This window comes from Epinephelus lanceolatus, chromosome 22 (genome assembly GCF_041903045.1).
Source record: "Epinephelus lanceolatus isolate andai-2023 chromosome 22, ASM4190304v1, whole genome shotgun sequence".
Lineage (NCBI taxonomy): Eukaryota > Metazoa > Chordata > Actinopteri > Perciformes > Serranidae > Epinephelus > Epinephelus lanceolatus.
In genome coordinates, this window is record NC_135755.1 from 25667083 (window position 1) to 25689404 (window position 22322).

Sequence of the window (22322 nt, forward strand, 5' to 3'; positions counted from 1 at the left end):
ACAACATCTTAAAAAGCTTTAATTCTAGCTGGGGTTAAGCTGTAGGAACCCTGTTACACTGATGATTATACTACCTTTACCATATCAGGTCAATACATGGGAGGGAGATTTTTTTAACATACAAAACAAAACCATGTTTTATTATTATTTAAGTATGGATTCTTCTGTATGGGGTCAAATAAAAAATAAATAGTGAGACAACAAGCTCTTAGTTATTAATGCTGCAGTATTTCCACGGGACCATCCTATTTTACCACTCTGGAGCAGGGAGTGATGGTGGGAAATGGAAGTTAACTGTAGTAAAACTTGAGTTTCTGTTTGCAATCATTTACACAGCATTGTGTGTTTTTTCTTCTGGTCTGTGCTCTTAACCGCACGTTCTTCTTGATGAGGGCAATCGTCATGGGCTCTGGAGGAATTCACAGCAGAGGAGATCTGATATCAGAAGACGTCGTGAGTAACCCACCTCTTTGGGGAGATGGGTGGGGGTTGAGGGGCATCTTGGATAGGGCCCATTAGCAGCACAGCAGGGCCCGCATTCTCTAGGATGCACAAATTCACAGAGTGGGGGCCCTCAGCTGCTCTCAGTGGGTCATAAACACCCTGTAATGACCGAGGTCAACTGCTTGCCTCCCGGGCCTGTGCCAAGGCAGAGCGAGGCAGAGCAGGGGATGTGGGTTTGGGGTACTTGAGGTTCTTTGCATTGTAGGGGGTTGCAGATTTAAAGTTGTGGGGCATAAAAAAAAATACTGCTAAGCAACTGCAGCAAAACTTACACCAGTGTTGTGTGGGAAACAGCCATAGAGTGGACTCTTAAATAAGACAAATCGAATCTGGTCTAAACCCCCACACTCAGCACTGCTTAGCTGCAGTCACTTAAACTATGGAGGCATCTGTAACAACACATAAGTTAGTGCAGTAAAATGTGGGCAAAAGCCTCCTCGGATGACCAGGATCATCAGCACATTTTTGTTGGGCATGGATGTGGGCATGTGGCAGCTGTTGGACCATCATTTTGGTTTATCTGTCTCCTTAAAGGTAAATAAAAGATCATATTTTATGTTGCACTATTTATAATTCACCACCTGCAAAGTGAATGAGATGAATGAGACTGAAGACTAATTTTATACCTGTGAGAAACTAGTTAAATACATTGCTGGAAACTATATACCCCAGAGATTTTAATGCATTTAGCATGGGAAACCAAATAACTGATATGAAAAAGCATTATCCAAATACAGCCTACTATTAGGTGCCTGAATATAACATGAGATCTCCACTGACATGACTTATGTTGCACTGAAGCGTGTCCTCTCTGCCATCGAGGCTGAAAATTCAAATGTTACACAACTACAAGCCAGGGGTAAAGCAAACATAAGTCAAGCATACGGACATTAAGAGAAGCTTTGCTGATCTGTGTGTGTATGTGTGTGTGTGTGTCGGATAGGATGTACTGAAAACCACTTAAGTGACCAGATGTCCTTGCTCAAGGCTAAATGGAGGCCCGGCTGAGATGAACATGCCGATTGTGTCTTTCTCAAGAGATTTTCCCCCCGCCGTCCACAGAAATTATTTTCTCACACTTTCAGTGTCTTAACACCAGACAAATCTGACAACCATTTCCTTGTCATTTTGAAGTTTGCATCCATCTTCCAATACGCTCGGACCAGACTGAGCTGCAGGCTAATGGTGCATGACAACTAAACTCTCACTGACTGGAGTCTTAAAAGGGGGATCTATCAAACTCGTTTCCCTAAGCAAACAAGCTGGCTGTCCGGTGCCAATGTCAAGCATCCTGCACACCCCCACTGGACAAAACCATTACGATCTGGCAGAGGACTGGCTATTTCCAAAAAGGGTCCAAGTGCTGGGTTATGGTATCTTGTAAACAAAGGGGGTCGATGACATACTGACAAAAACACATTTTATATTACAAATTTGTTTTGCCAAATATGTTCTTAAGATGCCCGACTTGGATTCACTGGAAACATTTTTTCCCCAATACAGGAAGTGTGACATTCCTGTGCAGCAGAGAAACTGTAGGGAGGAAGTGGAGGGAAATATCATGGGTTTTGGTTAAATGCTGAATATTCTCTAAAGCAAATATCTGCATCTGTCAGAGGACAGGACAAGATTGTTGTATTGGAAGCATTCTGGTTTCCATTTGTAGTCTGATTAGTATTGATCAATCAGCAGCAGGTTAACAGTCCATGTGAAGAGGCAGAACACACTGAAATGCAATCTCTGAGCCTATTGTCTGATGAAGATTTAGCTTTCTATTAGCTTTTTCACCATTTGATCCACATTCCTATACAGATATATGTTTTTAGAAATTAGCCGAAAATAACAAGCGCACCGAAGATTAAGTCTTTGCCCGGATATAGGCTTACTGCATTAGATCTCCCAAAATATTGGCCATTACCCCCAGTGGCTTGTCGTCATCATAAAGATAACAAATGGGTTCTGAGATTAAATACACAAAGCTAGCAGCATGGTTCTAGATCTCTCCACCCCAATGGTCCAGACTGATTGAATTGGCATCACATTTTGTAAAGACACTCAACAGCCCCAGAGGCTGAATCCTAATGACTGGTGATCCCCATAGACTGCATGGAATAATGGACATAGCTACCACAAAGTCACCCATTGGTTTGTGGACTGCCATTTGGAAGCCTTGAGTTTCGTCCATCGCCATCTTGGGCTGCGTCCGAAAGGCCCATTGGCATACTGCATACTACTACTACGTACTGCCACTAGATGCTACTCCTACCTACTAAACAAGTTGGGTGCATTCGGACATACTAAAAGATTGGTGGGAAAACACTCCATCCGCTGGCAGAGCAGAGGTACTGCACCAAAATCTGAACGCACCTGTGACTATTGAAATTGCCCAAAAATGAAGCTGGCCACTCTTTACCCACCTGACTGTTCTTTGGGTCTGTCCCCTGTCCCCTCTCACTCATGTAACATGTAACATGAGGTTTTACAGCTGTACACTTGTGATGTGACAATAGTGTTTTTTCTGATGTCTGATTGTTGGCCTCATAAATGTCGCTAAATATTACAGCAGGGCTGTACAGTGCTACAGTCATTATAGCATATATTACTAGAAATGATGCCGTGCTAAGTGATATCTGTATCTACTGCACATGTGCTGGTGAGTTGTGAAAGGTTTGCAAGATATTACATCCAGGGTGTCTGCAGAGATTTAAAAAGTATTGAAAGTTGATGAATCAATTTAGTGAAAATTGAGGCCTTTAAGTTTAACATAGTCTAATATTCCTCTAATATTGCACAGTTGGTTTGGCATCCAGAGGTCACATGGTCAATAATAGCTTTATATGGAGAATAATAGCTTTATATGAGTTTTTTTTACATTTAAAAAGTCCTCAAAACTTATAGGCTACATAAGATATATTTAAAAAAGAAGTGTTGTGGCATGTGACGAATATTAGCCTCTATGTTAAACAGTTGGTTTGACATCATTCACTCAAATGGTTTTAGCATATAATAGATTTTTACTTTTCTTTACATTCAAACGAATGTGAATGTCCAATATCAAACTAACTTAATACCGGTATAAAACAGACCACTTTGTTCATAATCATATTAGCAGAAATACATTTTTGACCAATGAAAACTATATATATATATATATATATATATATATATATATATATATATATATATATATATATATATACAGTACAGGCCAAAAGTTTGGACACACCTTCTCATTCAATGCGTTTTCTTTATTTTCATGACTATTTACATTGTAGATTCTCACTGAAGGCATCAAAACTATGAATGAACACATGTGGAGTTATGTACTTAACAAAAAAGGTGAAATAACTGAAAACATGTTTTATATTCTAGTTTCTTCAAAATAGCCACCCTTTGCTCTGATTACTGCTTTGCACACTCTTGGCATTCTCTCCATGAGCTTCAAGAGGTAGTCACCTGAAATGGTTTCCACTTCACAGGTGTGCCTTATCAGGGTTAATTAGTGGAATTTCTTGCTTTATCAATGGGGTTGGGACCATCAGTGGTGTTGTGCAGAAGTCAGGTTAATACACAGCCGACAGCCCTATTGGACAACTGTTAAAATTCATATTATGGCAAGAACCAATCAGCTAACTAAAGAAAAACGAGTGGCCATCATTACTTTAAGAAATGAAGGTCAGTCAGTCCGGAAAATTGCAAAAACTTTAAATGTGTCCCCAAGTGGAGTCGCAAAAACCATCAAGCGCTACAACGAAACTGGCACACATGAGGACCGACCCAGGAAAGGAAGACCAAGAGTCACCTCTGCTTCTGAGGATAAGTTCATCCGAGTCACCAGCCTCAGAAATCGCAAGTTAACAGCAACTCAGATCAGAGACCAGATGAATGCCACACAGAGTTCTAGCAGCAGACCCATCTCTAGAACAACTGTTAAGAGGAGACTGCGCCAATCAGGCCTTCATGGTCAAATAGCTGCTAGGAAACCACTGCTAAGGAGAGGCAACAAGCAGAAGAGATTTGTTTGGGCCAAGAAACACAAGGAATGGACATTAGACCAGTGGAAATCTGTGCTTTGGTCTGAGGAGTCCAAATTTGAGATCTTTGGTTCCAACCGCCGTGTCTTTGTGAGACGCAGAAAAGGTGAACGGATGGATTCCACATGCCTGGTTCCCACTGTGAAGCATGGAGGAGGAGGTGTGATGGTGTGGGGGTGTTTTGCTGGTGACACTGTTGGGGATTTATTCAAAATTGAAGGCACACTGAACCAGCATGGCTACCACAGCATCCTGCAGCGACATGCCATCCCATCCGGTTTGCGTTTAGTTGGACGATCATTTATTTTTCAACAGGACAATGACCCCAAACACACCTCCAGGCTGTGTAAGAGCTATTTGACCAAGAAGGAGAGTGATGGAGTGCTGCGGCAGATGACCTGGCCTCCACAGTCACCGGACCTGAACCCAATCGAGATGGTTTGGGGTGAGCTGGACCACAGAGTGAAGGCAAAGGGGCCAACAAGTGCTAAACACCTCTGGGAACTCCTTCAAGACTGTTGGAAAACCATTTCAGGTGACTACCTCTTGAAGCTCATCGAGAGAATGCCAAGAGTGTGCAAAGCAGTAATCAGTGCAAAGGGTGGCTATTTTGAAGAAACTAGAATATAAAACATGTTTTCAGTTATTTCACCTTTTTTTGTTAAGTACATAACTCCACATGTGTTCATTCATAGTTTTGATGCCTTCAGTGAGAATCTACGAATGAGAAGGTGTGTCCAAACTTTTGGCCTGTACTGTATATAAATATATATGTATATATATATATGTATATACAATGTAACAAAGTGTGCGCGTAGTTAAATCTGTATTGATGCGCTGCTCCAGCCGCCGACTGCCGTTGCTCTGCCATGATGTTTTGAATCTTGCCGGGCAGCGAGCACGTTGCATTTAAATAGGAGACTGATGAGGGCGGTAACATGCCATGCAACGTTTACGATGAAGAAGACGACGAAGAGGAAGCCCGCGGTGCATTTTGGGTAAGTAGTAGCCCTGCAGTATGCTCTGCGATCATACTACAATGTACAATTTGGTCTACTACAATCCATACTACTTGGCCTTTCGGACGCAGCCTTGGTTTGTGGAGCCAGACGTGACCATATTTGCATCTTGCAGCTGGCTTGTCACTCAAACGCTCCCACCCTTAATTACGCATAACTTTATGTCTTCTTAAAACTTAAACGGGGGAGTTATAAACAAATTTATCCTCCTTACAGTTGAATGTTGGAATTGCTACTGAGGCCAGTACCATATTTTGTACCGGCTGTAAATATGTTTATTTCTACTGTAAAGTTGGGCATTTTAACTCTGTTTGGGATCCAGCCTCAAGTGGCCATATGATGAACTGCAGTTTTTGGCACTTTTGCATTGGCTGTATTTTTCAATCTCTGGGACTAACACTTGGTGATGCCCTGACTTGACAGCTCATTGCACCACACTGTCAGAGGTTTTTTGTTTGACATGACTGTGTTAGCGCTAATTAGTAAATGTGAGCATGCTAACATGCTAAACTAAGGTGCTGAGCATGGTAAACACTGAATATTGCTGATGTTAGCATGCTCACATGCTCACCAATAGAGCCTGACAGAGCTGCTACAGAGTGACTCTGCGAGAGAGAGAATTATTACCCAAAGCTTTTTTAGGTATTTGCTTTCAAACAGTGTTGAATGTAACTTTAATGTTACTTTAACGCTGTCATAAATGCTGTTTCCAGCTGAAACAGGCAGCTGTTTTCAGTAAAAGGTTTCTGATAAATCCTCTGTATGCTAACTCATCAGTGCTGAATTACAAATTTAGTGACTGCTTCGAAAACTCACTGGAGCATTTAGCTACTAAAGAGCCACATATTTCCCTTCGGAGTTTGCGATAAAAAAAAAAAAAACAGAGTTAATATTTCACTTATGTCTACCAGGTAGCCGGAAAAACAACTTCAAATGAATGTTAACGTTGCTATGTGTCTCCTGGATGTTTATATAGGAAACTGTTTGCTAACATGATAGCTAGTACAACTTTATAAGATGATAATATGTCAATGTGTTTGCAGCTTGGTGTGCTGCCCCCAAGAGGCCAAAAAAAAAAAATCAAAGGATGCAGGTTTAAACAGGTGCTTAAGTTGTCTAAACATAATCACAAAGCCATTAATCAAGCTTTGGCTGCCAGGCGCAGAACTTGTGGGAAAGAAATACTTATTGTTTAGAAAATAGTTAATCTAAATGGTATTATGTTTCCTATAAAGTTGCATGACAAACATATTTTTAGGTAACGTGGCTATAATTCGAAGTCCTGTGAACTATCGGTTGATGGTGGAAGATTTACGGAGTCTTTTTTCTCTCTGATCTAATGAGTGTGTTAGATCTGTACAAGCATGCACTTACTCAAGCAATGTTTGAGTTTATTTGAAATGAACATGACAGGGGTTAAGAAAACACACACTTCTGGTATGCTCGGCCGCCTGTGATTGATAGAACCAATTCCAACGGGCATCCCAATCTAAAGGACTACACAAGCGAGGCTCAAATCCAATGTGTGCGAGTGTGTATGTGCATGTCAATGTGACAAAGGGTAAGGGTGAAAGTAAAACAGGGAACCAGGCCGGTGATTCATTAACCTCCGAGGCGAGTTCGATTTCAAAGAGCGCGTCTCAGCCAGGGAAGAGGAGAGGAAGTGAACTCAGGGGCAAGACGGGTCTTCAAAAGCACATAATCAACAGTAATAACACCAACCTGATATTATAATTGAGCTTTCCTATAACGTGGTGCCAGCTTCCACTGTTTGGGTGGAAACTGTGAAAAGCGAGTGTCTCTTACTGTGCTGCACTAGGCCAAAACCTAGACTTATGTTTCGCGCACTGCTGCCTTTGATTAATAAAATTCCGTCCAATGTTTAGATAAGGACACCCCGTTTTAGAGACTGGCTCCTGTCTGAATGAAACCTAAGAGGAAAAGATATTTTTGCTAATCCACTTTCAAGGGGATTTATGTGAGCTTTTACTTAACACATTTTGGAGGAGGAAACATTGTGGCCTTCTTTTCCTCTCCTTCTCCACTCCTCTTTTCATAAGCTAGGAAAAAGGGCACCCTTTTTCTCATCCTAGGACTTTTGCCATATCTGTCCCTGGCCCCCACACATCGATCCGCTGGAGAATTTTTCTGCTCGCCATAAAGGAATCATGGGATTATGGGGCACTTAGTTGAATGTTTACTCATTACAAAGCAAAGCCCACGGCCACTTTAGGATTTCGGGACTGATAAAGGTAGGAGTCATAAAGGCCATGACAGGGTCTTGGCTCGCCTGTGGCAACAAGACACCCCTCTGTGTAAAAGAGGAAGAAAACACTGATGGTTGCAATTTTCACTTCAGGCGCTCACACAGGATACCTGCGATGCAACAGCTCATGACTAAGCTCTCTGGGAAACTAAATAAAAGTGAAACACCACTTTCATCACATTCTCTGATTCCTGATGGATTATTTAGTTATCTCAATGTTCTTTCTCTGCCCGCCTTTGAAGATGTACTCTCTCCCCAGATTCTCTGCCAGATTTCTCTCAACTTGATTTACTGATATCCGTCTCCCAAGTGCAGTCTGTCTGGCGAGCATGAGGAGAAGAGTGGCAGGGAGCTCAACTTGTCTCCATCGCTGTCCTCTTCAACTCCGAACACTTCTCATCTTGAGCAGCACCAGGAATGAAGCCTCGAGGGGGGGAATCTATCTTTGATAGATGGAGAATATTCCTGGCGCTGTCATCACATCCCTTTGCGTTCACGCTCTGTTACTCCCGTGTTTAAATGCCTCATTACGATGCATGGCATCATCGTAATGATGCATGAGACTTCTTTGACACGACCTTTGAAAGTCCTCATGAAACAGCACGTTACCTGTTTAATTTGATGTATTTCCTGTTAAAACAGGATATTGGTGCAGAACATAATGCAGGGACGGATCAGTTGAAAGTGCAAACTCAATGGAAGAGGAAGGCAGTTTGAAGTGATGGGAGAAAGGGAGCTCTGACAAAAATCTTTTATGGGATGAAATGGGATTTTCATTTCTAGTTATTAGGGCTGTTTTTTCTTTCTTTCATGGGAGCACCATGTATTTACACTATGCTGAAATGCCAGTGAGACCAGCTGCTGAGCGAACTTTGGGTAAAGTGCTCACTTTTTACCCAGCTGTCAGAGCAGAGGGGGGGGCAGGACAAATACAACAAAGACCAACTGCCACATCGCTGAACAACAAAGACAAAGGAGAAATTAATACTGAACCCACACAGACCGGTGGGTCCGTCCTCTTTCTATTCATACATGCCTTAGTCTTCCCTTCATCCAGAGCAGGTACTTTGCCACATGTAGACAGTTTTCCAGTGTGCCTGGTCACAAATACACTCTTGACATCTGCCAGAAACTTGAAGGCTACTTACAGCACTTGGAGGACATATTTGCCTTCAAGTTAGCAAATGAGGAGAAAGAGGTGAGATCCACCATTCACTGTTTCTTGTTTTACAGTAATGTAACAGAAAATGCTTCAAAATTCAAACACTTTCATTTATTTCACTAAATGTAATCTTTTGCAGTGAAACTTTATAATAATCCAGATAAAAGATGTTTTTAATTGCTGCCTACATCCAAGTTTTGTAATTCAACTTTTTAATTGCACCCTCCCGGTGCTTTAATGTGTGTTTCATGCAGTATGTACCCATTAATACTATGGAATGTTGTGCAATGCAAAAAAAACAAAACACATAAGAAAATGCTTTCAGAAAATTTTCATTTTGCAGACTCTGAAAAGTGACTGAAAAGTAAAGCAGGTGTTGGTGATGCAAGGGGTGTTGCAAGAGTCCATTACTATTGTGTCAAAGCAGAACAATAAAATTCTCAATGGCCAAAAAAATATTCTGCGAGGTCACACTGACCTTGACTGACGACCTTCAACCACAAAATTCTAATCAGTGTATTCTTGAGTTCAAATGCACGTTTGTGTCAAATTTAAAGAAATTCTTGTTCATGTTCATGAAACTGAGACAGATGCAGCATCACACTACCCTTGACCTTTGACCACCGAAATCCAATCAGTTCATTACTGAGTCCAAGTGAACGTTTGCGCCAAATTTGAAGGAATTCCTTCAAGGTATTATCGAGACAGAAAAGGTCACATCGACTTTTCCTTTGACTTATGACCACCAAAGTCTAACCAGTTCATTGCTGAGTCCAAGTGAATGTTTTTGCCAAATATGAAGAGATTCCCTTAAGATGTTCATGAGATATCATGTTCAAAAGGGAGGGACAGACAGAAAACCCAAAAACACAATGCCTCCATTGTTGGCTCCACAGTGAGGCCAAGAACTCAAAATGGTGAGGCCTACCTCTTTGACAGTACAATTCATTTACCATGACTATCTGTATTTTTTGTTTTCCCTCCATTTACCAGTAAACATTGAGCAGTCTGCTTCTCCAAACTGCTGCATGTCTGCAAACTACCGCTAATCTGTATATAATTCCAAAAAAGGTCACTCATTTACCTAACACTGCTTTACATGGATTATACAAGGCAGTAGAAGACAAAACACATTTTTTACAACATTGTTATGAGGACAACAGTTGAATGACCATATATTGATGTGTTGGGCGCACCACACCCGTATATGGTTATCACTGATGACAGAAGAGGATCACACAGACGTCAGAAAGGTAGTGTGATAAAAAACAATTCTATTGGCCCGACGTCTTATAAACTTGAGATAGAGAGGATAAGAGCACTGATGGCGTCAACATCCTCAATAAACACAAGACTTTGGCCGCTTAAGACTTGGCTCGGAACAACGCAGTTTCTTCACTCCACTCCAGACACCGGATGACAGGCTGCGCAGTTCTGCTTGAACAACAGACAGAAGCAAGAGCACATTCAGATGTGAGGGGTTTACTACTGCTTGTTAAAAACCATGGCAGTGGGATTGACCATTTCACCTGAACTCTGCAGCTTTCCATCTGTTCAGCGCAGACATAGAGAAGAAACCAAGAAATATCAAAGTGTGATGAAAAGGAGCTCCAAAGACTGGTACCCTCCGGATATGGCCTTTGTGAGGAGCAGGCTGTGCATCAGGAGGATGATAATGGACAGAAAGCCTCAATGGATGGGTCACAAAGACGCTCTTGACACCTGCCAGGAACTTGAAGGCTACTTAGAACACTTGGAGAACATATTTGCCTTCAAGTTAGCAAATGAGGAGAAACAGGTGAGAGCCACCATTCACTGTTTCTTGTTTTTGTGGCAGAAAATGCTTCAAAATTTGAATATTTTCAGGTACCTCACTAAATGTGATCTTTTACAGTGAAACTTAAAAATAATCCAGATAAAAATGTTTAATTGCTGCCTACATTTAAAATTTTGTAATTAAACTTCTTAATTGCACACGTAAATGTGTGTTTGATGCAGTATGTACCCATAAATACTTTGTATATTATTTAATTATATTATATTAATATGTTTGAAAAATTATGTGTCTTTTATATAATGCTGTGCAGTGCAAAAGAAACAAAACATAAAAAATGCTTTCAGAAAATTGCTATTCTGCAGACTCTGAAAAGTGACTGAAAAGTATAGCAGGTGTTGATGATGAAGGGGGTGTTGCAAGAGTCCATTACTATTCCGTCAACGCAGAACAATAAAATTCTCACATGGCCACCATTATCAATGTAAGCTTAATAAAAGGCTCCTCAAGACGCAAGCATGTCATGCCTTGGACGTAAGCAAGGGTGCCTCGGTGACGCATGTTGTAAACCTTTACACATGGTTTACACAACAAGTATCACAAGCAGCTGGACTTTAGCCTGCATATTGCAACATATATCAACATCAGAGGAATCACACTAAATGATTAGATGCAATCGTTCTAACTGTTAATATTTTCCTCTTGCAGGTGTTGTGTTCATCATCTGACAGGAAGCAGTCAGCAAGACACACACACCTCCCAGACTTGACTGTTACTGCCTGCTAGAGACTGCAATGATGTGAATTTGAAATGTAAAGCCTTACATTTACAACACTAAGTGGACTTTTTAAGGCTTTGTAAATATGTATAATAGTTTTTACTACTCCATATTTAATAAATATATTTTGACTACTCATGAATGGTGTGATTATTAATGGGATCCTTTTCACTGACATTCATTTGTGATGATGATGATGATGATGATGATGATAGCATAAAAAGCACAAGGAACAAATCCTTTAACATCAAAGGAATAGTTATTATTCTTGCAAAGATGATAGGATACCAGTTTCATGTCTGTGCGATAAGTATATGTCTCTTTAGTTAATACGAAGGAACAAAATAGATGGTTACAGAAACAGCCCCTGTTATAATGTGAGCGATATTCAGGGTCTGAGTCCACTAACCATGTCCCGTGGTTTCTCTGTACAAGGCAACAGGATAACTCATCTAAAGAGGTCATCATCGATCATTTTATAGCATAGTTGTCACCAGCCATTTTTCTTTAACTATCCGCTGGCTTTTGCGAAAATCCCTCTCTGACCACAGAATATCAGCCTGCAATACAAACAGAGACCAAATACTGTAATGCTCACACCGGCTGTGCCCTTACAATAAATCACAATTCTTCACTCCCGGGCTGACCACAAGCTGACTGCAACTTGAGCGCTTGACCGGTCCAAGTGTGCAGCATTAGCAAGTAGCATATTTCCTGCTAAGTAGACAGGTTAGTCCACCTGCTGACCATGTGTGGGGCCACGAGGGTTCTTCATGGAGCTAATTATGTGGTGTGACACTCCAGTGCTGACTTCTCCGGGCTTACAGTACAAACAGATGGAGCTATGAAACCCAGTGCCGAAGCCTTTTGTATCCCATTAGCCAGCAGGGAGACATCTCAATGCAAAAATAGCTCCACCGCTAACATTAATCTCTGCACCAGACACGGTGCGGTTTCCCCGCTCAGGTAACAACTGCTATTATATTTAATGTGGAGGTTTTTAATGAGGCCCTCAAAAGATTTTTGACAGCTTAGAGAACAGCACGGAGCGCTGTGACAATGCCAGTACCGGAAAATACTGCAACACCACAAACCACTTTTTTCTAAATGCAATACATACTGTATACCACAGACACTGTGCTGACACAACTCTCCCTCTGTGATAGTTATATCACTGAAATGTTTGATTGGAAAGCTAATGGGATCATTATGTGGAGTTGGTGCGCCACAGCAAAGGTGTTGATTTGATACAGAAAATAAGCGGACTACAAAGATCCTGTTTAGTCCCTTGTGAGCTGCTGTGCAGAAAATGTTATTCTGATGTAGTGGTTAGAGGCCTCCTCAGGAAGCTGCAACATTTCTCTCCATGTAAAAAATACTCAAGCTGTCTGAAGGAATAAGGGCAATAACTTTAATCTGACTGGTATATGAACTAGACAGAGGGAAGTAGCCTGTCAGTAGCCTGCCTCCCTCCAGGAAATAGACAGCCCCATTGTTCTTCCTTACTGATGGATTTATTCGTCTCAATATCACCGTCATCAAATTCCCCATTGAACTCACTGGCTGCACACACCCGAGAGGGAATGAGTCCACTCTGCACAAAAATTAAACTTCAAAACGGGCGCAGCAAAATCACTTTTAAACCTTCAGGCGGAGCATAAATTTCTGACACTTCATGTGTCTTCTTGGAGAATAATTGCTACTACATGTGTACCCGCCACATAAAATGTCATCATAGTTCCTACAAAAACAGTTCCTGTGTGAAGTTAGTACAAAACAAACCAATATTCATAAAAATCAATCACATAAATATGGGTACACAACCATGAAATAATGACATAAGTAATAATTACGGCACTTAAAGCCAGACAAGAAAAATAATTAACCAATTTAAAGTGTATTACAGTGTACAGTGTCTACAGTGTATTACTTGTTAAAATCAATACAGCATAGTATCGTGATATTTTGCTTGGCAATATCGTAGCGATACTTGGACGTCAAGTATCATTTTTTTATTATATAATTTCTGATCATTTTTTAAAGCTGCACTCATCGATATATTTATATTAATAACTGATCAAATGAATATGTGTAATGCACAAGATGTCACCAATAGTGAAGAAAACACAGAGAATTATCACTCAAGTCAGCAGCTTCGCTCAGCTCTACAACACACCTGAGCATCTTTCTGTTCACCGTTTTGGATTTAGGGCCCTATTATGATTCCTCAACCTTTTCCAGCAGCATGAGGAAACTGTTTTGACCGAGAAAGCTCTGATAACCCACTGTATCCTAACTGTCTAGGGACAAATAAACATAACAACCAGCTAAACTGGTTTAGCAACCAGCTAAACTAGCTAGCTGAACATAGGGAAATGTGTAGCGAGTAAAGAACCAGGATTTGGTTGAGACCAAAACAGAGTTAAAAGGAGAGTGAATATTAGCATTACATTCGTCTGGTCACCAGAAACACAACTCCAAATGATCGCTAATGTTGCTACATATTTCTGGGTGTATGAATGTGCAACTGTTTGCTAGCATACCAGCAATTTCGGCATCATAAGACAATGTTCTGATACCAGCACCAATACCAGTACCCTTAAAGTGATTAAACAGCTAACGCTACCTTACAGTTATTCACGGGTGAGATCCGTAACAACTTATCAGGCAGAGGCTACAGCATTTTCCACCCTATTTGCAAGACATCTGACACTCTTTAGCTAGAGGACCGTCAGGCTACTGTCTCACAGACGTTGGGTAGAAGAGGTAACGTCTCATCTCAAACTCAAACATCTTTCATTAACTGCCCAAGGTCCCACCCAGCGTACTATAAGGTCTGGCAACTGTTTTTTCCCCCCTATTTTTAGACTGAATTCCCGTTTGCTAGTACAATGTATCCACCTCCAACTCCTTTTGTGTGTGGATATCCCTTAATAAGTGCATAAGTATCTGCTTTTATGTTCCACACTGTTGAGTACTGTTGTGGTTGATTGTTCGAATGTAAAATCAATAGAAATATTTGAATAAACACGTATTAATAAGTGTAATGACAGAGTTGAGTGGTTTCTGTGTCTGTGTATGTTTGCCGGTACTGTTTAGCCTCTGCTGCTATGTTAGCTTGTGCTAACCAGGCAGATGTGAAACTGACTTTGAGCCGGGAGGACAGCAGCTCCAAAGATGGCAACAACAGAAACTGTGCTGTGAGTCGGGATGGTCAGGGATCAGATCCCCAGCCCCTGAGGTACATGGCCAAAACCCAATTTTATTCATTTTTAGAATACTACTGAATGACTGGCAGCTATAGGGCTGAGAAATAACTACTTGATGTGTTCCTTGTGTCGAAACAAGGTTGTAGCAGGCCCCCTGAAAGATACAGCAAAACACAATAAGAGGATTCTGAGAAGGGACTGACACACCTGGCCCATTGGGTCATGTAGTATACTGTATACAGTGCCAGCAAGAAAATATTGACAGGCCCACATGGGTTCCCATCTTGATGCTATTAAGGGCAGAGTGACGGAGCAGGGGAGGAGAGAGCAGATCCAGACACATCACAAACATGCCAGTTCTTCTAGCAGCAAGTTTCTGTGCCATACACAGGAGGAATGTCATGCAGGACTTGAATGTTGAACCAAAAGCTGTTGAGTGATGTGCTGTGGCCAAGAGGATTCATGTTCACAATGTTCAGTGCTTAAAAGCAGAGAGCCAAAAACATTTTTTAAGTCGACACATTGATGTAGATGGAGAACATACAGTAGCTCATGGAGATTACATAAAAAAATGAAAAACACTGACATGGATTTTGGTCTTGAATCATCAAATTCTTTTAGTTATTTCCCTGTGGTCCAGCATTGTTGGACCAAGCTCCCCGTCCAATGAGCGAAAGAAAAAGGAGCAGCTGAGAGGCCTCAGCTGGACACAGCATTGACATAATAGCTCTGCTTTAAGACATCCACCCAGTTTGCATCTTCCATCACACCCACTTAAAGACAAAAAAGCCACTTGTTTGCCTGACTACTGCCTCTGCTCATGATGGATGGCCTTGGCCCTTTGTTATAGCTGATTCCAGCTTGTAACACAGGCGGGAAGGTTATGTAAGAGTGTGAAACTCAAGCAAGCGAGGGTGGACAATCATGACCAAATCACGTTTTCACAGGGTGAGACAGAGTCAGTTTCCCAAAATCATCCATCTTTTCCTCCTCTGTCTTACTGACCTTAGGCTCAAAAGCAGATTGCCCAAATCCATCATTTTGTTTCCCACAAAGAGGAGCTTCCAAATGTTATCAATTACAATGAGGGGGGCAGGGATAGGTTGTCTCAAGAAACCATCTGGGCTGGTATACAAGTTTTAGAGATGAAGAGAAATACAGCAACTTTATCTGTGGAAATTTGAGCAAAATAAATACAGCAGGATCGTTTTAAATAAAGCTTTTCTGTCTGTGGCCAATTCCCTGCACTGGTGCAACAAGTTAAAATTACACACATTTATTATTACATCATGTGTGATGAATGCAATTGTAACAGAGCTTTTGGGTCCTATCCATTATTTCAGGGAAAGCCTACAAGTCACAGATACTGAAATGAAATATAACCAAGCCCCTTTAAGTAACTTAGTAACACCAATAACAAGCCATGCTAGTGGTGTGGCTCTAAAGTGAAATATCTCACCAACAGTAAGATGGATCGCCGCGAAATTTGGTCAAAATATTAAAGCTCCACAAGGGATGAATCCCCATGAATTTGGTGATAGCGTGACTTTTTATCTTGGGCCACGAACAAGTCAAACTTTTCACGTGTCCAGTGAAATACCTTAACATTTACAAGATGGATTGGGCAACCAAATCGCCAGAAAAATGTAAGCATTGTATGTTTCTGCAAACCACGGATATGATGGCTATTACATTAAATTGTAGTAGGTATATTAAAAACTTGGGTGGTTAGGTTTAGGCACAAAAAGCATTTGGTTATAGTTAATAGGAAAATACCACGTTATGGCTTAAAAAACTCAAGTTTGGTGGCACAAAAGTTGCTGGAAAAGCACGGAAAATTAGCAGAAATTTAGCATCGCGCTGGTTCCTGGAAGAGAAAGTGAATGTGATTTTTGCATTGCGTTTTGGATTATGTCAGAAAATAAGCTCTGTGGCTAACACAAGTCTATGACACTTACAGGTTTTGTTCAGTGAGATAATCTTCACATATGAACACCTTTCATACCGCATTTGAAGCTTAAATTCGATCGCCAGAAGTAAAAAGCTAACGTTAGGCTTTAACGGACTACATGACTACTCCATGGTCGCATGACTCTTGACGTCACCGCCACTAAGCTTTCAACTGATTTCGGCCGCTTTATTTTAAAAACATTGTATAATGGGGAAATCGGACTGTTTCAGCTAAATAAGAAGCTGTAATGGTGGACTGCCAGCACTCTCGCCTGTTCGGGGGTGATGACGTTTAATGTCCCCGACAGGGTTTGTAGTCGTATTGAGCAACTTGTTAGCAACCGCCTCTTTGACGACATGTAAAAGCTTCAAAATTTACATGTAGGGTATTTACTGATGTGTTTTATGTCGTAGAACAAAACCTGAATCTCTTAAGCTTTTGTTAACCACAGACCTCATTTGAGGCATTTTACCAAAATCCCATTCAAAAAACGTATTGACTTTTAGACGAGAGAACCGGAAGTGCTAAAAATGCTAACGGAGTTCCGGGTTTACTGGCACACTCTATTTGGAAAATGTCAGTATGCTTTCACACTTAACTAAGATGGCGACGCAGTTAACATTATACTTGTTGATATCTATCTGTCAAACACTACTGTATGTTTGGTGTAAATAAGTGTAAAACACCTGTATTCAGTCTAATATCCAGCACATATGCACACTGTAACTAACTTAAAGCATCACTGAGAACCATGCCCGCTGCATAGTGAGAGTGAACGCTGCATACTATCACATTAACACAACACTGGCAGCAGTCCAACCATCAGACATGGACAGAGTGGAGTCTGCTGCAGCTGTGCTACAGCTCTCCATCACAGCTTTTCATTAGTCTGATCAATTCATTGGCCGAACTGCGGCTCTCTCAGTGGCGTTAAGTAACCGTGACCACCAAGTTCAATCAGTAATGAAGCTGTGTGTGATGGCAAGTGTGTAAACACAAGAGCGCCCGCCCTGACAAAAGCAGCTACAAAAGAAGGATGGTGTGGTGGTGTGTTCAGGAGAGCCATAACTAAGCAGTGGATTTCCATTCAGAGTTTCAGTCGTACAGTAACCACAATACTGCATACGCACACACACACACACACACACACACACACACACACACACACACACACACACAAATACAAACATCTGTCGTCCTTCATCATATCAATTCGTAGAAGGATTAAAATTGACAGCTGGGTGGCACAATTACAACACAATGTTCCACACGTAGCGGGCCAACGGGTTCACTGTTCAGTACATGTGTGCTGCTGCACGACTGATTCAAAACACCGGGGTAATTTCACACATAAAGGTGACTGTCACTGGATGATTGATGATAAAAGTTTATGTGGGCTTTTGTTGAGGCGCTCTAGGAATTCTCCTTTAACTTTCCTTTCAGGTTTGAGTCATTTTCCTCATTAGAGGGGTGAAATTAAATACTTTTAACTACTTTCCATTAAATCAAAAAATGATTTTGATATGGCACAATTTATTACTTTTACTGCAGTAAAGTTAGACTTTAATATGGCATTCAATATAATGCTCTAGTTAGTAAGCATGTATAATTTTTGTGAGCCAAACTGCTCTTTTTGGTGTAAAAACAAACATCTCATCAGGACTGAGCAGGAGTACAAGTTTGAGATCATTTGACCAGCTCATTTGAAGGTTGTACTGACCTGGGAGCTCAAACTAACATTTTTCTGTCATCGGTCTTCAAAAAGAGACAGAAATGGAATCTCAAGTGAAAAAGTGCACTGTTCACTTTTTTATGTCTTTTTTTTTGCACAGCCTCTGCTGTAACACATTTGGGAAATCCCACAATTTATTTATGTATAGTGTCTAAAATATCAAAAAACATGCAAAAAAGTTATTCAGAAACTTCCAAAGCTTCCAATATGTCACAAAAATGTGTTCAGCAATATTCCTTCTGAATATATGGTGCAGCATATTATGAATCTTTAACCTTTTGGCTGTTTTTCAGTGGACAAAAATCAAGTAGCACCCTCAGATCTGTTCATTTCACCACTTTACCCATTTAATTCAACATAACATCCCATTGTAAGCCTCTGCACAATTGACAGTGGCAATGTCCCAAACATGGATCCAACCATGAAATGCATGCAAAGCCGTCCATGCCAGACCTCCCAGAAGACCAATCCAGTAATCGCTGTTTTCTTTTAAATAGACAAAGAACAAACCTGGCAAGCTGTTGGCCTGAATCACGACCGCACATCACTGAGGGCCAAACAGATTAAAACTTGGTGGTGTTCAGCAAGGTACTTGCAAAGGACACTTTACTAGTACACGAGAGAAAAACTGCAATCTGTGAAGACCCCGTTCTCATACCACAGTGAGGGCCAACAAATTTGTTCCGCCGAGTTTCCTAAACTGTTTTTCGCCGACATCAACATGCGCCATGAAAGCCCTGGTCCTCTCCAGAGCGCCGTCTGCGGTTACCACCGAATCGCTGCTGCATTCCTGCTCCCAAATTAAGCCCCTCATTTGCGGAGCTGCCTGACCATCGGACAATCTTAATTTCCATATTCTGCGGCATTCTCGAGCCCTGATCTCATCTGGCTGGCAGCGAGGCAAATAATGAAATGCTGCCCTGCCTGTAGCGTGGCATCTTTAACTATCCAGTCCTCGGCTCCATAATCCACACTCCATTCTTCAATTGTGTTTTGCATTGCTAGAAGCCAGCTGCACAGTGGGCACAAAGTGGAAAGAATTTTGGATGGTTACCAGTAAGTTTTCTGCCTGTTACTTAGACCTAAACTTTTCTGTCCATCGCTGTCTCTTTAGTGTGTGCATAATAGTGACCACATCCTTCAACACTCAAGAGCTGCAGCCGTAATTTTTATAAATTATATAACCCAAATCATCAAATTATGGCCTGGAGGGATTTTCTTTAAGAATTTGTTTGGTGATCAAGTTTTTAAAAGCCAACATGGGCTACTCTGTAGTCTCAGAATGATACACAATCACTATATTTAGGCTGGCAAACCTACACTTATGATTATTACATAAAGTGTTTGCTTCCCTCATTTTTATTCATCCTAGCATATAGATCTATTTAATGAGGACATGTTCTTTCTTACAGCACACTACAACTTACAGCATAGGAGCCTCAGTGCAGTTCAGTGTCTCGTGCATTTTCTTACACTGGGGAGATCTATTTTTAAAAGAGAAATTTTACATGTAATCTCTAATTTATTTGTAATACATTCTTAGATATCCATCATCATCAAAGCAATTTCATTTGGGGTAACAATCTATCATATACAGGCAACTCTGGCCAGGAAAGTGCCCTGTTTTTGTAAACAGTAAGGTTCATACTGTCCAACAATACCGGAACAAATGCTGACAATAACATGATTCCCTTTTCAAAAGGGTCCAAGGCTCCGTCTGGCAGACGCTCCCAGACATCGCCACTTGACTTGACATTCTCCTGCAGCCAAACAAACCACAACATCATCATCGCTCTGACAGACGAGCTGGGGAAACCCAGTGATTTGTCTAGGGTCCTCTAAATATGACAATCACCCCAGGGAACCATATCTGAGACACACAGAAAAGATCAGAGGCGACAATATATTTCCCCACCAGTCTAAGATGACACAGTCAACATAATGTGACAGCTTAATGTCATCCATCCATTGTCTTGTCAATACGCAGTGATTCCAGAGGGTGCAATTACCCCAGAAGATTGACAGGCAGCAACCCTGACAGATGCCCCACATACTAAAAGAGCAGAAAAAAGATCTCTCAGGGAAGGTCAATCTGCTATCATGAATACCTTAATTACATCAGCCTACAAAAATGCATCTCAGCACGATAGACACGCAAAAAACAAGTGTCTTGAGCCCCGGTAGTTGACGGCAATAATGGAGGATGATTGCAAAGACTTGCGACAATGATAGCACGTCAAGAAAAATTATTCCAAAATCCCTGTCATAGTTGTGTAATTGCTGGCGAGAGGGAGCGGTTTGATGAGTGACGTCCCTGACATCTGGGACGCAGCCAAAGTGGCGTTTGAAGGGGGGGTTGCTGGGTGGGTGAGCGGCACATTTTGTCCTCCACATTCCCGTTGTATTAAAGAGACAGATCGGAGGCGCCATTTGAACTCTTAAACACGCCGTGGGAGATTTATCTGACACCATGTGTGAGCCCACTACTGTTTGTCTAACTTTATGTCCTGCATGTGTGTGTGTGTGTGTGAGACACTGTCATGTAAATAATGTTATGTTTACTCACTGCATCTACAGTAATGTCCTATAGGTGTTTCCATGTTTGCTGTGATGTTTCTGTTGCAGCCTTCTAATTTTGTTACCCCTGTGCAATTTTGAGTAACTTCTGTTTGTTCATTGTATTCGAAGCACGGCAGGTCATTCCCATATAAGCCCAGCGACAGTGAGAGAAAGCATATCATGTGTTTGTTTTTGCATTAGGGCTCCCTGTAGGCCCAGCCGACAAGCGTTCTGTTATCTCAGGAAAATCATTTCGCTCCAAAGCAACAGCAGAGCCAAAAGTAGCTTGTCCTGCTGTCGACGGTCAGTTTGTAGATACAGTGAGGGCACTAGAGTTCAGTGTAAATGGAAAGATTCAGTTATCAGGCTGTTACTGTACTCATCTCACCCAAAACTACTGAGGATTTTTCCAAACAAGCTATTGTCAGTTAAGATAACATTGTAGTCAGTAAGAGTTTCTGAATATGTGGGAACAATTACTCCGCATTCTTTAATTAAGTGTGATTTTTACATGGGTCCATAAGTACGGCATGCAAAATGCGTTGCCTTCTAATGTGTCTTTGTAGCTGGAATCAGATACTTGTGGTAATATTCTCTACTCAACATTTAAGACTGAGTTATCCTGAGAATCAACGTTGCAGCCATTAAAATGTCAGCTCATGTCCACAGCCTCTCTTCTCGTCAAGCTGATGGCAACGTGATAGTCCGCACTTTCTTCTTCTGCCGCTTTTGTTCTCCAAGAAGCAGGTAAGGAGCAGCCTTTTGTCTGCAGACACTGGTAAACAGATCAAATGAACATCAGCTACACATTGTGACACATAGCTGGACACAATTGGTATTCCATTTAATGACTTTATCAGTTGAGTGGGGTTGAAGCTTCCAAGCTTGTAAGTTCAGCTTGTGAGTCATTTAGAGTGAAAATCTGTGCGGTGTCAGCTGTACTACCTGGAAACATTTTCGAGATTAAGGGGAAGTTACACAATGTTGCAAGTTGGGAACTTACTGGAAACAGTACAGGATCACTTGTTGATTTCATAGTTTTGGCCACTGATAACACCGAGTTTTGGCTTTACTGCTCGCACCTTTACTCTTTCAATTCACTCCCACGGCTCTCATCAGCCTTGTTTAAAACTACAACTCCTTTCAACAAAAAAGCTCAGATAACCTCACTGTACGCAACCCGCCCAGCACCAAACAGCAGCTAAACAAAGTTAGCAAATAGCCAGTAAACACTGTGGAACATTTAGCAGCTAAAGAGGTGATCCAAGCTGTCACTGGACATCAATATGACATCAGAAAGATGTCGGAATCTTAAGTTAGACAGGTGGTTGGAA

General features: G+C 41.3%; 1 protein-coding gene and 1 long non-coding RNA gene across 6 annotated transcripts in view; one reads left to right on the top strand and one right to left on the bottom strand.

Moving 5' to 3' along the window:
• Positions 1-22322, bottom strand: part of LOC117246050 (ADAMTS-like protein 1) — a 124411-nt gene that overhangs the window by 78138 nt on the left and 23951 nt on the right. The window lies entirely within an intron of this gene.
• LOC144459760 (uncharacterized) lies at positions 10313-11675 on the top strand. The gene is made up of 2 exons (XR_013488567.1): positions 10313-10783; positions 11468-11675. It is a non-coding gene; the product is annotated as an uncharacterized LOC144459760 (long non-coding RNA).